This window comes from Plutella xylostella, chromosome 15, assembly GCF_932276165.1.
Source record: "Plutella xylostella chromosome 15, ilPluXylo3.1, whole genome shotgun sequence".
NCBI classification, from domain to species: Eukaryota; Metazoa; Arthropoda; class Insecta; order Lepidoptera; family Plutellidae; genus Plutella; species Plutella xylostella.
This window is the reverse complement of record NC_063995.1, coordinates 4,302,736-4,308,372: the sequence shown is the minus strand read 5'-3', so window position 1 is coordinate 4,308,372 and position 5,637 is coordinate 4,302,736. Positions and strand designations below refer to the sequence as shown.

The 5,637-nt window shown below is 38.4% G+C and overlaps 1 long non-coding RNA gene across 1 annotated transcript; it reads right to left on the bottom strand.

Annotated features, from left to right (window-relative positions):
• Positions 1-409: 409 nt before the first annotated feature.
• Positions 410-1,924, bottom strand: LOC125489642. The gene is made up of 3 exons (XR_007267121.1): positions 1,864-1,924; positions 732-1,023; positions 410-587 (listed from the first exon to the last, which is right to left on the bottom strand). It is a non-coding gene; the product is annotated as an uncharacterized LOC125489642 (long non-coding RNA).
• Positions 1,925-5,637: the final 3,713 nt, after the last annotated feature.

Sequence of the window (5,637 nt, the reverse complement as noted above, 5' to 3'; positions counted from 1 at the left end):
CGGCGACTGTCCCGGAGTGCAGCGTTCAATTTTTCACGAGAGTGCAGCGCGGCTATCGCCGGACACTGACGCAGGAGGGTCACTCTCTAAGCTCTCAACGAACGAGAATGGTCACGCAATTGGTACTACATATTAATACTACGATATAGAGTCGTGGTTAGCGCTACAGTTTTGTTATTCCAAAGCTTCGGAGCGCTGCGTGAACGACGGCTCTATTATTTATCTCTATGATATTTTTTTTGGTCGTTCATTTGTCGATTTAGAGAGTGACCCCCAGAGCCGCGCCGCTGCTGCTGCTTTATTGCACCACATTATTAATCATCCCCATCAAATACCGCAAGATGATGGAGCTGCGGCAACTTTGAATTTAAAAGAAACTGAAACATTTACTTTTATACAAGTACTTAATTTTATTTGATAGTATAGTGTGAGTCTGAGGCTTCTTTCATTTGGCTCATTACGAGCTATTGGTGTGTGTCAATGACGCGCTAGAAGAAGAAGAATTGATGGCAATAGGCCGGCGCCTGTTCCACTCGAGGCGGCACGTGCTGTGGTTGTTGATTACACTTGCAATGATTTCGGCAGATCTGGAACATAATGTAGAAATTCATTATACTTTCTACTTGCAAGTAAAGTACGATACTACCCGAATTATTTTGACGAGAATATAAATAGTGTTCATACAAATAAACTATTTATGTTTGCCAGTGGTAGTTAGTAGTAATACCAACCTATTTATGAGTCGCATCATTGTGCAGCTCTACAGAGTAAAGAAATAGTTAATCCGTTAAGTGTTCCAGAACTAGCGTCACGCTTGAACAGCTCCGAAAGTTCTCGCCATGAATCGCCACTAATTACTCACGAGGCTGCACTCAAAGGTCTTCAGAGGAATGTACAAAAGATTGTTCAACAAAGGCAAATTTCCCGGAATAGTTTGACTGCATATTCTGTGCATGTACCCTTGTGTCCCGGACATGTTTCTAGTATTCGTGGCCTTACTCGGCATTTCATGCATGGTTGGATCTGTCAAGTGTAAACGTGATCCATTATTCTATCCATAATTTTGTAGCTTTACTTTATAAGGAGGCCTTTGCTTGGCAATAGGATATGCTATATATTAGCGACTATTAGGGCCACTTGCACCAACATATTGAATATATTGAATTAATGTTAAATCTCGATTTAGTGTCAAATTTTATATGGATTGATGTTTCTTAAATCGAGATTTGACACTAAATCTAGATTTAAATGTTTGTGCAAGTGGCCCTACAAGAGTTATACCCACATACTAATATATATTTTTTAGGGGTTGCTCGGAAGGATTATATCATAAAATTCATAATCTATCATTCATGGTCTATCTATCAGACGACTACGTTATTGCTAACAAAAAATTATTATTATTATTAAAAGCTGCAGTGGTTAACTGGTAATTTTAAATTAATGGACGGAAAACGCAGCATGGAGCATGGGCCGCCCCCGGCTGGTTTAGTCTGACTACTTTTACAATTGGTTACAACATTTCCCGGGTCCTGCCTAAACTGTCGGGAAAATCTTACGGCAATTGTTCACTCGCGTTTGTCTCGGCGTCGACTTCAATTTGCTCCTAATATAACATTATAGCCGTGCTACATGTAGCCGTAAGCAAGACATATTGCTGTTTTCTCATTTCAAATATAATACATTCCTGACATGATTAATATTGGGGCTTACGCACTAAGTATTGCTGAATTATTTCTCATATTTCCAATGATCACAAAGATAATTAATTACTTTCTTGTCTTATGAAATATAAATAGCTATACTTATAAAGGCAGATCTCAATAGGCTTGGATTTCATAAAGCTGAACTTACTTTATTTACTTAACATGAACTGCTGGGCCTTATACGAGTATCTAACGGAAGCCCCATTCAGAGTATACCTATAACAAATTGGGCTTTTAAATACTTTGGCCGCACTGATATTATCCCGCTGTTTTATTAGCACTTATAAATTTTACGGCTTTTAAATGGACATTCCATTACGAATATTAAATACCTTTTAGGCCTAATTTATTTGGTTAATAGTTAGCACAGCTGCCCATAAGCTTTTTACGAGTGAAGGCTTTTAACTCCCCAAAATAAAATAAAAGGCAATTTACGAATTTAACTAAGTAAATCAAACAATGGCCAGTAGTGGTACTCTCGACGCACAATCAATTGTGTCACGCTTGCCTTCGAGTCATTTGGCACTCTGGAACACGATGGTGGCGCCACCTTGCCTACCGTATTTGGTGGTTTTCGGGTGAACTAGTCTAAATTCGGTTACGAACGCAAGTTGGTACTCTTGACCGCCATTTTGACAGTTGTCAATATTGAGCATACTGGATATACGCAATCGCTAAGGCAAGAAGAAAAAAGTAACTTTATTACTTGTATTTGTACTTGTGAGTGGCGATTTTGTGTGGTTTTGTGTGGTACTGGTATTTGAGACTAAAGCTGCTGTGTTATGGCTTATTTAGCACTACGAATAGCGATTTTGCGCAATGCGCAGCGAAGAGATATTCGCGGAGGCGCAAAAATTAGCGGCGAATGGTGAGATATTTGGACGAAGCAGTGGAAATGGGATAGGCGGAGTTCGTCGACAATTACCGCCTCACAAAAGAACTTTTTTATGAACTATGTGGAGACATAGAGCCCTTCATGAAGGAAGGGTTTAGGCCTAGTCCACCACGCTGGCCTAGTGCGGGTTGGTGGACCCCAACACAAGCAAGCTTGTGCTGAGAGAGTTTATTTATTTATTTGAAGACCAACAAATGATACACTTGTTACATACATCAAGGCTACATAAATAAAATACAGTACAGGCCACTGACTAGGATTAACGACTGCTGCCGAAGCAGCAACCGGGACCCACGGCTTAACGTGCGTGTCCGAAGCACGGAAGCGTCCAGAAAAGAACCACTTGAAATTGGTCACCCATCCAATGGCTGACCGTGCCAGTTGTTGCTTAACCTCAGTGATCAGTTACGATCACTGAAGCCCGCTCGACTACAGACGCTTCGATAGTGTCAACTTGACACTATTCACGACAGTTTTTGTATTTTTTCCTTTTCATTCATTCTTTCACAAAGTCGTAAAAAAAGTTTCAAACAATCGTAACCAAATTTTAAGTGAAACCGAATTGTAACCAAATAGACGTCAAGAGTACCAAATCTAAATTGAAATTGGTTCTGACTCGAGCACAATATTAACGCAATATGAATAACCGTCTTGCGTATCAAGAGTAGCAGTACAGGTCTGCTACCCGCAATTGGCGCAATGTAACAATCTATGGCACATTTTAACATGCTATTAAAGCTTTAAAAAGTTTCTCTAGTCTTAATTTCAGTTAATTTTAAAGAAAGACAATCCACTAGTCACTGGCCTAGTACATGCTTATTATAAACCTCAGTACGATATACCTTGCACCCACCTTGCACCTCTTCTCACCAGTTGTTATATTGGTACTTTAATAGCGCGACTTCGAGAAAACAGATCTTTACATATGATGATATACAAAATGTATCATAGAATAATAAAAATCCAACATAAATGCCATTTTATTCATTTGTCGAGTTTTGAATACAATACAATACAATTCACTTTATTTGCACCAAGAACAAAAATTACAAAAAAACAAAACTTAAAAATAAAACAGTACAAAGAGGCGGCCTTATTGCTTATAGCAATCTCTACCAGACAACCTTTGGATGGAAGTGAGTGAGTCTATAATGATTGTGAGGTAGTTGTGGTGCAAGTATATACATAAAAATATATACTACTTAAACAGTACATACACTAAATAAATAAAACAAATAAATATCTAATAACTATGTATATATTATATATATATATATATATACCTATAATATACTTACATAAATAATCATACATAAATACATACATTACATAATATTATATTCATTCATGGGGAACTGTATACGTTTTTATAATAAATTATCAAATGAAGCAATAAACCTTATTTAGCAAAAATTTAAGAATTATGTTAAAGCTACATTATGTAGTAAAGCTTACTATAGTATAAATGATTATTTAAACGACAAAAACGCGTGGTCTTGTCCACCTCAGCTAAGGCTATTGAAAAAATGAAATGGATATAGGTACTTAAGTAAAATTGTAGGTACTAGATATAAGTAAAAATTGTAATAGATTATAAGGAACAAGTTGAAAAGATGCTCGAGGAGTTTCTTTCGCCATTTCTTTCCTTCTCAATGACGGGGCCTTTGTGAAATGGTGGTAGATGACTATCGACAAATAATTGTAAAATTTTACGTCGATTAAACCATTTGAATTTTGAATTTTTTTTTTTTTTAATTCAACTAGTTAGTCAGTGACTGTATGTAGTGCATTTTGACCCTTTCTTTGAAAGAGGCCACAGATGGTGCACGTCTAATTTCTTCAGGAAGAGCATTCCAGAGAACCACTGATTTCGTCGTAAAGGAGTCACCATAGAAGTCAGTTTTGTGCGGCGGAACTAGCAGTCGCAAGTTCTGAGCAGACCGAAGTGTGCGATCGTGTGAGCAGTGCCGAAACTGAAAACGCTCTTTTAAATATTGTGGGGATGCCGGGTAAAACAGTATGTTGTAGAGTAGCGTTAAGATATGAGTATTCCGTCGAAGGCGAATTGGAAGCCACTTGAGTTTAGTACGAAATTCGGAAATATGGTCATATTTTCGTAAACCAAATATGAACCGTATACAAAAGTTTTGAAGTCGCTCAAGCTTATTAAGTTGCTCCTGGGTGAGATCGAGATAGCTGGCATCTAATATACTTTTTTATACCGCTACAGCCCATCCAGCCCATACCCGATGGGGTTCTAGAATCTCAGAATAATAACGGCCTCGTTTGATTCGAACGGAACAGTGATATTGGTGGGCGGAAGGATGTGGACGTTTATCGGAAGCCCCGATCTGTGTCGCAGTCCGGTGGGCCCCTGTCTGTCCCTTCCTCAGTCTAGAGCCTGTTCAAGTGTTATGTAGACAAAAGATATAGTATCTAACTAACTATCGCCCAAAACAGTATGTACGTAGTATCTAAAGCGTCAAGCGTGTACAAAACACGCCCCGGTGTATCAAATATAGGAAAATAACTATAAACTGAAACGAAACCGAACGGAGATTACAAATTTCACGACCTAGGCACTTTCCATAGTTACAAAAGTTGTTAAAACCACAATAACCGTCAAACTTCACAGATTTATCGGCTAGTACGGCTCTACCCACGAAACTATTTCCCTATAAATCAATCTAACACTTTTATTGCGCCAGATCAGTATCCAGAAAAACTGGTCGTTTCTTCCTCGGCCCAGTTTCATAGAATATTATCGGGCTCTTACGGACGTAAAAACCCCGTGATAGCGGCTATAAAACTGTGGGCACCGGGACAGTGATGGCGGAACGAACACTTTCGCTTTTGCAGGCGAAATAACATACCTACCTAATTCCAAAAAATACCATTCTGTAATACGGTTTTCCCGAAAGCTTTATACTTACATAAAGCAAATTGTACCTTTAAAAAGAGTACTTAACTTATGTCTGTACCTAGACCTAGACTTAGGTAGACAGACATATACATAGATACCTACTGACCTGAAGA